This window comes from Neovison vison, chromosome 1 (assembly GCF_020171115.1).
Source record: "Neovison vison isolate M4711 chromosome 1, ASM_NN_V1, whole genome shotgun sequence".
In the NCBI taxonomy this organism is placed as follows: domain Eukaryota; kingdom Metazoa; phylum Chordata; class Mammalia; order Carnivora; family Mustelidae; genus Neogale; species Neogale vison.
Window position 1 is genome coordinate 167825711 of NC_058091.1, and position 12567 is coordinate 167838277.

Below are 12567 nucleotides of genomic sequence, written 5' to 3' on the forward strand. Positions count from 1 at the left end.
CAAGGACGGTTGCTTTGTCCCCAAGCCCAGGGCTATAAAGAAGAGCTGGCAAAGTGTCCCCAGATGCTGATAAGTTTGTAGGATTTACATTGGACTGACTATATATGTGGCTAACAAGTGAACCCTGGCCCATCTTCATGGAGAAGGTCTACAGCAGACCCTGGGCCAGAACTGGGAGGAACATATCTCCTCAGGTAAGTCTCTTACATATTCGACTTTATGGCCCTTAAGTGACCAACATGGCCTGGCTCTGCTACCACTCTGTGCCCTGAGCAGGGTAGAGAATTTTGAGACCAGCTTCTGGCCATGGTCCCATCTGCATGAGACTGGAAAGGACTTAACATTCTGAGTTTGTCCCTGCCTCTCTTTCTTGATTGCTCCTCAACAAGTGGAGCCCAAAGCAATGGCGCCATAGGGTTCTGTTGCCAGCCTGTTCAGAGTGACCTTGGCCCCTGTGGAAGGCAAGACTCAAGGTAGTGATCCGGGGTCAGAGGTCTGGGCCAGCCCTGAAAGTGTCTGTTCTATATAGTTCTTCCCTGTGCATATGGCCTTATCCCACTTCCCAGGACCAGCTCCAGGCCTGGTCCATCTACGTTCCTGAGGGTCAGTTTGAGGTCCCTCCCACAATAAACTATATTGAGGACACCCAAGTAGTGGGATGGAAACCTTGGGTCCTGGCTGGTCACGTCTATACGCATTTTCTGTACTTCTCCTTGGAGACCTGCTTGGAGCATGTCTCACTCTGAAACAGATCTAGAACTTAAATTTAGAACTTAAAGTCATTTAAACCTGGATCCCACTTCTATTTGAAGGACCAGGGTTGCACCCATTGAACTGCAACATCAGAGGCTTAACATTATGTTGGAGAATGTTCACTAAAATGATCTAGCCAGTTGTTAAAAAAATTAAACCAGCAAATAGAAATAAAGATCTTGTGGAGGTGGTAAGTACTCAGATTTGCCACAGTATTATCTACCATATTGCCACATATTATGTACAATGTCCAGTTTCCAACAAAAAATATGAGACAGGAAATGATGCCCTTTATGTACACTGGGAAATAAACAGGCCCCAGAAACTGCCTGTTAATAGATGTTGGATTAAGCAGAAAAAGACCTCCAAATAGCTGGAAAGTACAATTGAAATGAAAAACTTACTAGAGGGTCTTAACAGATTTGAACTAGTAAAAGAAAGAATTAGGCAAACATTGATAGAAATTATGTAATCTGAAAGAAGAAAGAAGAAAAAAATGAAAGGAGACTCAGGGAAAATGTGGGGCATGGTAAAGCACACCCACATATGCTTAAAGGCAGAACCAGGGCAGAGAAGGGAGAAGAAAAATATTTTGAGGAAATAGTGACTGAAAATATCCAAAATTTATTGAAAAACAAAACCCCATAGAGTCAGGAAGCTCAACAAACTCCAAGTAAAATGAGTTTAGAAGAGATACACAATTAGATATATCATATTAAAAATACAAAGAGACATTTAAAGTATAGATTGTTCAGGCGCCTGGGTGGCTCAGTGGGTTAAGCCGCTGCCTTGGGCTCAGGTCATGATCTCAAGATCCTGGGATCGAGTCCCGCATCGGGCTCTCTGCTCAGCAGGGAGCCTGCTTCCCTCTCTCTCTCTCTGCCTGCCTCTCTGCCTACTGTGATCTCACTCTGTCAAATAAATAAATGAAATCTTTAAAAAAAAAAAAAGAAGTATAGATTGTTCTAGGCAGAGCAATCTGTACTTTTAATGCCATTCTGATCAAAATTCCACTGGTATTTTTCAAAGAACTGGAGAAAATAATCTTAAACTTTGTATGGAATCAGAAGAGACCCCGAATTGCTAAGGAAATGTTGAAAAAGAAAAACAAAACTGGCGGCATCATGTTACCTGATTTCAAGCTTTACTACAAAGCTGTGATCACCAAGACAGCATGGTACTGGCATAAAAACAGACACATAGACCAGTGGAACAGAGTAGAGAGCCCATATATGGACCCTCAACTCTATGGTCAAATAATCTTCAACAAAGCAGGAAAAAAATATACAGTGGAAAAAAGACAGTCTCTTCAATAAATGGTGCTGGGAAAAATTGGACAGCTATATGTAGAAGAATGAAACTCAACTATTCTCTTACACTGTACACAAAGATAAACTCGAAATGGATAAAAGACCTTAATGTCAGATGTCACATGTCAGAATCCTAAAGGAGAACATAGGCAGTAACCTCTTCGATATCAGCCACAGCAACTTCTTTCAGGATATGTCTCCAAAGGCAAAGGAAACAAAAGCGAAAATGAACTTTTGGGACTTCATCAAGATCAAAAGCTTCTTCACAGCAAAGGAAACAGTCAACAAAACAAAGAGGCAACCCACAGAATGGGAGAAGATATTTGCAAATGACAGTACAGACAAAAGGCTGATATCCAGGATCTATAAAGAACTCCTCAAACTCAACACACACAAAACAGATAATCATGTCAAAAAATGGGCAGAGGACATGAACAGACACTTCTCCAATGAAGACATACAAATGGCTATCAGACACATGAAAAAATGTTCATCATCACTAGCCATCAGGGAGATTCAAATTAAAACCACATTGAGATACCACCTTATACCTGTTAGAATGGCCAAAATTAACAAGACAGGAAACAATGTGTGTTGGAGAGGATGTGGAGAAAGGGGAACCCTCTTCCACTGTTGGTGGGAATGCAAGTTGGTGCAGCCACTTTGGAGAACAGTGTGGAGATTCCTTAAGAAATTAAAAATAGAGCTTCCCTATGACCCTGCAATTGCACTCCTGGGTATTTACCCCAAAGATACAGATGTAGTGAAAAGAAGGGCCATCTGTACCCCAATGTTCATAGCAGCAATGGCCATGGTCGCCAAACTGTGGAAAGAACCAGGATGCCCTTCAACGGATGAATGGATAAGGAAGATGTGGTCCATATACACTATGGAGCATTATGCCTCCATCAGAAAGGATGAATACCCAACTTTTGTATCAACATGGACGGGACTGGAAGAGATTATGCTGAGCGAAATAAGTCAAGCAGAGAGAGTCAGTTATCATATGGTTTCACTTATTTGTGGAGCATAACAAATAACACGGAGGACATGGAGAGATGGAGAGGAGAAGGGAGTTGAGGAAAATTGGAAGGGGAGATGAACCATGAGAGACTATGGACTCTGAAAAACAATATGAGGGTTTGGAAGGGGCAGGGAGAGGAAGGTTGGGGGAGCCAGGTGGTGGGTATTAGGGAGGGCATGTATTGCATGGAGCACTGGGTGTGGTGCATAAACAATGAATTCTGTTACACTGAAAAGAAATTTAAAAAAATAATAAAAAAAAATACAAAGAGACAAGAGGCACCTGGGTGGCTCAGCGGGTTAAACCTCTGCCTTTGGCTCAGGTCATGATCTCAGGGTCCTAGGATCAAGCCCCGCATTGGGCTCTGCTCAGCAGTGGGCCTGCTTCCCCCCTCTCTCTGCCTGCCTCTCTGCCTACTTGTGATCTCTCTCTCTGTCAAATAAATAAATAAAATCTTTAAAAAAATACAAAGAAACAAAACCAAAGGGATAATCTTGAATACAGCAGGAAAATAATCACTCATCACCTAGAAGGGAAACAGAACAGCCGTCTTCTTATCAGAGACAGTGGGGGCTACAAAGCTGTAGGCAACATATTCAAAGAGCTCAGAGGAAAAAAATCTGTCAAACAGGAATCACATATTCAGCAAGGCTATCTTTTCCTTTTTTAAGATTTTATTTATTTATTTGACAGAGAGAGAGAGAGAGAGAGGGAGAGTACATGCACAAGCTGGGGAGAGGGAAAGGGAGAAGCAGGCTCCCCACTGAGCAGGGAGCCTGATGTGGCGCTCCATCCCAGGACCCTAGGATCACAACCTGAGCCAAAAGTAGATGCTTAACTTGACTGAGCCACGCAGGGTGCTGTTCAGCAAAGCTACTTTCAAAAAATGAAGACAAAATAAAGATGACCCTGATAAACAAAAACAAAATTTGTTGCTACCAAACCCATCTTGCAAAAGATTAAAAGGAAGTTTTTCAGATGATAATTTAAATTGGCATGATAAAACAGAATGCTGGAAAAGGTCATTGTGTAGTTATAAGAGATAATATATATGCAGATTTCTCACCCTTTTCTTAACTTATTTACAAAGTAATAATATCAAACAATATGCATATAATGTATTGTCAGGCCTAACATTTGCAATCTATATTTGTCACTAACAGCACAAAGAAGGTAGTGAAAGCAAAGCTGTTTGGGGCTAAGAAAATCACTTGAGACAGTAACTGGAATCCACAAAAACAAATGAAGAATACCAGAAATGGTAAATAATGAGGTTAATATTTTAAAAAGCTATAGTTACTTGTTTTCCTTTTTTTGTGTGCGCTTCTTCAAAAGTCACAACATTATGTAATAATTATAGCAATGTACTTATTGGGTTTGTAGGTTTTATAGACGTAGTATGTCTAACAATAATACCACAAAAAGGAGTGAAGAGGAATAGTTGTATAGTGGTAATGTCTCTGTATCTCACTGGAACTAAGTTATAATAAATCTGAAGCTGATTTTAGTAAGTTAAGATGTAGAAGGTAAGCCTAGAGGAAACATTAAAGAAACAACTTTAAAAATTATAGTGAAAAAAATCCCAGAAATTAAAATGTTACTTTGTAAAATTTCTGCTTACTGTAAAAGAGAATAGAGGAACAAAAAATACATAAGACATGTAGAAAACAAAAGCTAAAATGCAGTTGTAAATAAACTATGTCCCTAAAAGTCTTAAATGTGAATGGATTACAACACATTCAAAAGGTAAGATTGTCAGTCTAGATTAAAAAAAAACAAACAAGGTTGAACCATATGCTGTCTATAGGAGACATATATTAGATTCAAAGATACAGACAGATTGAAAGTAAAAGGATGAATAAATAGATTTCATGCAAAGACCAATCACAATAAAGCTGGAGTAGCTACACTAATATAAGACAAGATAGACTTCAAAACAAAAATTGTTGGGGTGCTTGGGTGACTCAATCGGCTAAGTCTCCAACTCTTGATTTTGGCTCTGGTCAAGATCTCAGTGTTGTGAGATCATGCCCCACATTGGGCTCTGCACCAGGTGTGGAACCTGCTTAAGATTTTCTTTCCCTCTCCCTCTGCCTCTTTCTCTCGCCAGTCTCTTTCTCTCTCTCAAACAAACAAACAAACAAACAAAAAAAGGTACTGGAGGGGCGCCTGGGTGGCTCAGTGGGTTAAGCTGCTGCCTTCAGCTCAGGTCATGATCTCAGGGTCCTGGGATCGAGTCCCGCATCAGGCTCTCTGCTCAGCAGGGAGCCTGCTTCCCTCTCTCTCTCTCTCTGCCTGCCTCTCCATCTACTTGTGATTTCTCTCTGTCAAATAAATAAATAAAATCTTTAAAAAATAAAAAAAGGTACTGGAGATTAAGAAGGACATTTTATAATGATGAAAAAGCCATTACATTAAGAATATATAATAATTCAAAGGGTGAGCCATTCTGCATTTCTCTCAATAATGTGTGACTGTTCTAGTTGTATTATAACCTTGCCTGCACTTGGCATTGTCAGTCTTTTAAATTTTAGGCATTCTGGTGTGGGGATGTTGGCGTGGGTATGTATGAGATGGTGTCTCATTGTGGTTATAATTTGCTTTTCCCCAATAATTAATTTTGAATAGCTTTTTAAGACTTAATTGACGTCTGTGTATCTTCTTAAGTGAAGGGCTCAGATCTTTTTTACAGGCCTGTTTGTCTGTAAATGTTCTTTATATATTCTGCATTAAATCCCTTAATTAGAAAAGAAAGCATAAGAATTAAAAACATACACGCATCTAATAACAGAACACCAAAAACATTAAGCAAAAACTGACGGAAAAAGGGGCACCTGGATGGCTTAGTCAGTTAAGTGTCTAACTCTTCATTTTGGCTCAGGTCATGCTCTTAGGGTCATGGGATCAAGTCCCGTGTTGGGCTCCATGCTTAGTGGGGAGTTTGCTAGAGATTCAAACAAATAAATAAATCTTTAAATATGTATCGTTGCTTAGGATTGGGGGTATAGAAGGTAATGGGACAGTGATAGTGGAGTGTGGGGTTTTATTTTGTTGAGGTGATGAAAATGTTCTAAAATTGCCTGTGGTGATGGTTACACATACCTGCGAATATACTAACAACCAACCAGTCCTTTGGGCAAGCCTCCAGAAAGCAAGACCACTGACTGCACAGTCGATGTTTCTCTTTCCCTCTGAAGGAGAAGCCCAGAGCTGGGAGTTTTCTCCTGAATGTACTTTGCTGGGCCACACAAGGGACGTGGCTGGGGTTGGTAAAATGTCACCAGTTTCACCATCCACCCCAATGCATTTCTTATTGGCTTTGCACTCACTTGAGTACTGCAGTGTCTTAACTGCTTTCTGGAGTTCTCAAAAGCAGTTTGCTCCATATCTTCTTGTTAGACAAAGTCTCTGTGGGAGAATGAAGGCCTGGGCCTTTCTAGCCCACCATTTTGCTGACATCATTCCTCTGGGTTCATAGATCTTTTATTATGTTGTACCTCTGAGGTTTCTGCTGAAAAGTCTGCTTTTTCAAATTTTTTCCCTTTATATGTAAGGTGTTATTTTGCTCTCTAACCTCTTTCAAGAATTTTTTCTTTGACTTTAGTTTTCAGAAGTTTCTATGTGTTTTGGTTTTGTGTTTTTTAGGGTTAACTCAGCTTCTTGAATCTATAGGTTTATGTCACTTGATAAACTTGGGAATTTTCAGCTAAAAATGCTTCAAAGACTTTGCAGGCCAATCCTCTTTCTCCCCTCCCTTCTGAACTCAGATGATGTATTAGATCTTTTGTTATAGTGTCACAGAATCTGTATTTTTTTTTCAGTCTGTTTTCTCTCCTTCGTTAAGACTGAGTAATTTATACTGTTTTATCTCCAAGTCCGTAGATATTGTTCTCTCCATCCAGTTCTGCTCTCGAGCCCACACAGTGAGCTCTAAAATTGTCACTTACAGTATGTTTTCAATTCTAAAATTTCCATTTGTTTCTTTATTTCTTCCATTCCTTTGCTGAGACTTTAAATTTCTTAGTTGAGACCCTGTTTTTGTTTCACGCATTTGCATAATTGCCCACTACAGTATTTTTATGATGGCTGCTTTCAAATCTTTGTTAGATTATTGAAATATCTGTCACCAACTTGTTAATGTCTGTTAATTGTCTTTTTTTCATCCAAGTGATCTTCCTTGTTCTTGGGCTGAGAAAAGTCTTTTGTTGAAAAAAAAAAAAAAGTTGTTGTTGAATCCTGGACATTTTGAATGTAGCTGTGAAAACTGGATCTGATTTGAACCTTCTGTCTCACCTGGCTTGCTTTGATACTGCTCTAGCAAAGGAAGAGGTGGTGCTACTTCATTATGGCCATGGGGGGTAGAAGCCCAACTTCCCCATTTGTCCACCTTCCCAAATACTTAAGGAGCTAAGGGTTGGGATTTCTAGTTCCTCACTAGGCCTTCACTGACATTATTCTGGCTGAGGAGTTAGAGGGCCCTGTCACTATTCTTTTGGCCTCCAGTGACACCATAAGGTGGGATTGTGGCCTCATTACTGCTGGGCAGTAACCAAAGTTCCAGCTTTGCTCTAGGCCTCCTCTGACACCACCCCAAAAGGGAGGGGGAAGGGATGCTCTCTTACTATTGGGTGCAAGAGGAGAATGTCCAGGTCCCCCACATGGTCTCCACTATCGTTGCTAAGAAAGTGGTGTGTTTATTGCCAGTCAGCATGGATGCATGTTCTAGCTCTTGGCCATTTCTGACACCACCCAGCAGGGTTTTATGACCCCTCTTTACAGTCTCACAAGGAGGGTGGGGAGTCTAGGGTCCCCACTCAGTCTTTGCTGGTGTGGGTAGTGATAGGACTAGTTTTTTTCTGTGTTGTTTGGCTGAAGTAGAGTGGTTATTTTCTAAGAATTTTTTGTCTTGCTAGGGATACCACTTTCTTGGCCCTTTGGTTAAAGAATACAGGCTCTTGTTGGGGCTATGCAATATTTTTGTGTGTCTGTGTTCCTGGTTCTTCAGCTCCAAGTCTGGGGTATATGGGTATATGAAGCAAAAGACCCCACAATCACCATATCATTCCTCTTTTCCTGAGGTTCCTACCTGACCTATCTTCTCTCTACTTTTCAGTCTTTTTATGAGTTTTTAGATATACTTAATGGGAAAAATAAGGAAAATTATATCTGTCTACTCCATTTTCCCACAATAATTCACCTTTAGGTTGAAATTTTTAGTTCATAATGTATAATTTAATTATTTTATCCAATAATATGTGCCAGTAGTATTACTAACAATTTGATAGATGAGAAGAGTATTTCTTTGTAATTTTTTTTGTGCTCATCTCAACATTTCTCCACAAAAAATGAATAAGATGTAAATTTAAAATTTTGAGTTGATCTACACTGTTGGGGTCCATGATCAAAGGAACGAGACTGATACAAAGCGAAGGTCAAGCAAAGCTTTATTTCATGCCAAGCATCAAGACTCAAAGGTGACAGCGACGACCCCGACAAGGCCTCTCCCAACATGGCCGCTCTGGACGAGGCCTCTCCCTAGACGATGCTGCTCCTGACTAGGCCGCTCACCGAGGAGGCCTCACATCGAGGAAGCCGCTCCCGGAATGAAGCTGCTCCTGCAAGGCTGCTCGGCAAGGCCTCCGAGCGGCTAGGCCGCTGGTGGCTCTCATGGCTCTCACGGCTCTTAAAAGAGCTCTGACGGCTCTGACAGTTCTTACAAGAGCTCTGACGGCTCTCCCAGCTCTGATGACTCTCCTACTCCTCCAAAGACTCTCCTACTCCTCCCCAGACTCAGCCTCCTAGACTAACCTTTATAGGGGTGGTTGAGCCCCGCCCCCACACAGGTGGCCAATGGGATTTAAACTCACCTCAGTAAATCTATGCGCTCCCCTCTGATTGGATGTCTTCACCTGGCCTGACTTGCCCTTGTATCTAGGCTTTGCAAGTAAGTTCCTCTGAGAGGGGCAGGGTCAATCTAAATTCACTGCATAGGGTCAATCTAAGTTCACTGCAACAAAATGGCACCCTCTGGCCAACCAGGCCCTTACATACACCATTAGGAATTGTAACAGTAGATGAAACAACATAGTGGAATTTGTATAGTTGAAAAGGCCAGAGGCTTTTCAGCAGAATGGGGGTAGACAAATATGCAAGTCTCTTGACGCTTTGCCCAGTGTTCCAACAAGAAGTTACCTCTCAAAATGAAAAACTTTTTCTTATAACTCTCAGAAAATCTATTCCTGAAACAGTTGGTTTTGTACCCGAAACATACTGATCTACAATACTAACTGAATTGTATCTTCCGATTTTGAAAGTATAATTGCACCTTGATTTTGAAAAATCTAAAAGCTTAAAGCTTCATAAAGTCAGCTTTAAGAATTGTATCACCTGGGGCATTTGGCAAAAGACCAGAGCAATTGTCAAGCATCAAGAATGGAGCTACCGTCTGTTTCCTGTACTGCTCACTGAGAACAATTTTTCCCAATGCCTACTGCCAATAACCTGTCTTTCAGCTAGTTTCACAAGCCAGAAATTGTCGAATCATCCTTCAGTCCCATCTGAGTAGTCTTCAAATTGACCATTTGTTCCTCAGATATAAACAGTGATTTAATATCTAAAGGATCATATCCCAGCTATGGTAGTCTCAGACAGCACTCAAGGTCTCTGATAACCTAATTCAAGTTTTCATTTCCAATATTATTTTTTCTTTTCTCTTATCAGGAGCCCTCTACACCAGCAAGACTAGTTTCCCGCTGGTTCCTACAGATGCTGTATTCACTCTCGCTCTGAGCCTTTTGTTCCTATAGTTCACTTGCCCTTACCTTTCCCTTCTTCTCCAGATACTAAGATTCCATCCACTCTTCAGATTTGAATGATTAAAAATTCTGCTCTCAATTCTTAGAATACAGTCTTCAGTCAGTTCTTCAGACTTGTATTTATTAAGGAAGAAACCTGATCCTATACACACATACACATATATGATGATATATTATAACCAAGTAGGATTAATTCAAAGGAATGTGATATTGGTTAACATAAATATTCAGTCAATGTACTTCTCTATTAAAAGTGTGAAGAGAAAATAAGGTCATGTTGATCCAGTGCAGAAAATGAATATGACAAAATACCACCATTTGTGATAAAACAAACAAACAAACAAACCTCACAGCACACTAGGAATACAAGGGAATGTCCTTATTCTGATAACAGATAACCACAAATTAAAGCTCACACATTAAATAGTAAAGTACTGAATGTTATTATTTGTATTCAACATTGCAGTGGCTTGTGCCATATGGTACTATAATGTAAGAAAAGAATTTAAAAGGTATTATGAGTAGAAAAGAAAAAATAAGATGGCCATTATTTACAGATGATGATTGTATAAGCAGAAATTCCAAAAGAATATACAAATAAGCTATTGGAAGAAAGGGAATTTATCAAGGTTACTGGATATAAGGTCAATATACAAAAATCAGTTGTATTTCTATGTACTAGTAAGAAATAATTGGAAAATGAACTTTAAAAAATACTGTTTACAGTAGTACAGTGAGCACATCGTATACTCTCATGATCCCTTGTCATTGCACAAACTTTTCCTCTGATGTTAATGCTTTTCCATCTACCTCCACACACCTACCTGTTGAATTCCTACATTTCTTTCTAGTCTCTCTTTCTTCTTATAACTCCTTATAACTCTTAAAGCATTCTTTCTTCCCCTTCCTAAGAATTTTTTTTTAAAGGTTGTATTTATTTGGGAGAGAGAGAGCCAGAGATAGTGAGAGAGCACAAGCAGGGAGGAGAGGGAGAAGCAGACTCCCCACTAAGTAGGGAACCCAATGCGGGACTCTCTCCCAGGACCCTGGGATCATGACCTGGACCAAAGGCAGAGACACTTAACTGAGCTACCCAGGCGCCACCCCATTCCCAAGTAGTTTTTAAACTCCAATTCATGAGCAAATTTTCTTGAAAAAACAAAAAGTAACACAAGTGCCAAACATAGAAAAATGATCAAGGTGGAGCTTTTGACCCAAGAATGTAGAATGAACTCAGAGCCATGACTTTATAAAAACATCTGCAAATCACAGATTGAAACTCATTAACATATTTTAGATACCCAACGACCCCAAAATTGCTGCTATAATTAATATCTCTAAAAAATGAATCTTTCTCCCGCTTTATGGAAGATAAGGTCAGCAGGAGGAAATTCCTTCACCTCCAAATCAAACAGGAACTTATCTGCATTCTCATCTTTCTGTGGCTTTTTCCTCCACCCTAAGGTTAATTTCTTCACCTGTGCCCTAACCCTGATTCCCTTAGAACATTGCAGACAATTTGTCCCACCTAATGCTCTCCTTTAATTCACCCTCAGCATGTGTATGTAGTTGTCCCATTAACACAGAAATCATTTTCTCCCCTCTAAACACAGCCTTCTTTTCTTCTCTTCAGCCCACTAGTTCTCACCTTCCTATTAATAATCCAACCTAGAATAATCTGGCTTCCATTCACCATAAATCACTGAAGTCTCCAGTACTGTCCTGGTTACCAATTCCAGTTTACTCCTTATTACTTGATTTGTGGCACCTAACACTACTGACCATCTGATGACATTCATTTCACCTTTGGGTTCAGTGACATCACTCTTCTGGCTGTAGAGCCATTTCATTTCATCTAGTTCAATTCCTCCTCTTTGACCAGCTTTGACCAGCTCCTTATATATTGATGTTTTCCTGGGTTTTAACTGTGACCCCTTTGTTTCTCATTCTAATCCTGTTTTCTGCTGACCAATTTCATATACCGTGGTTTTGACTACCAATTCTATTTTAATTACTCCTAATACTAGTCTACTGGCTCATAATTCCCTTTTGGATCCATATGATCAACTTTAACATGTGCCAGATCACACTGGTTCACTCCTGTATCTTAACTCACCACTCCCAATTATTTGATTGTAAAAACTGTATTTTACCACGTTAATATTTGTCACACATTCTTCACTTCCCCTGCCCCCTGCTTGAGTTTAGACCCTCATTTACCTATCATTCAAGTTACTGTCACAGCCCATACTCTAGGCTCCAGTCTGCTCAGTTGTCCTCAACATCCTAAACTCATTCTCCATACATTATTGTCAGAGCAGTTTCCTTTATGTATCATCTTTCATCAGTTCCATAATTCAGAATCAAATTCAGATTCCTTAGAATGGCAGTTAAGACCTTTGGTTATCTAGTATCTGCCTCCTTCTCAAGCTTCAACATCTGTCATTCTCATTTCTTAATAGATGTTCTACAAATGTGCCATGCTGTCATGCAGCTGGATCTTTGCATGTGTGGCTATCTGTCTTTTAAGTACTTATCTCACTCTCTGGAGAATTCCTGTTCTTCCAGAACTGGGCTCAGGCATCCCTGTCTCTGGGACACTAAATCTGATCAAGCTCCCTTGGTTAGACTCCATTCCTTCTTTCTGAATTCGGAGCAAATGTCT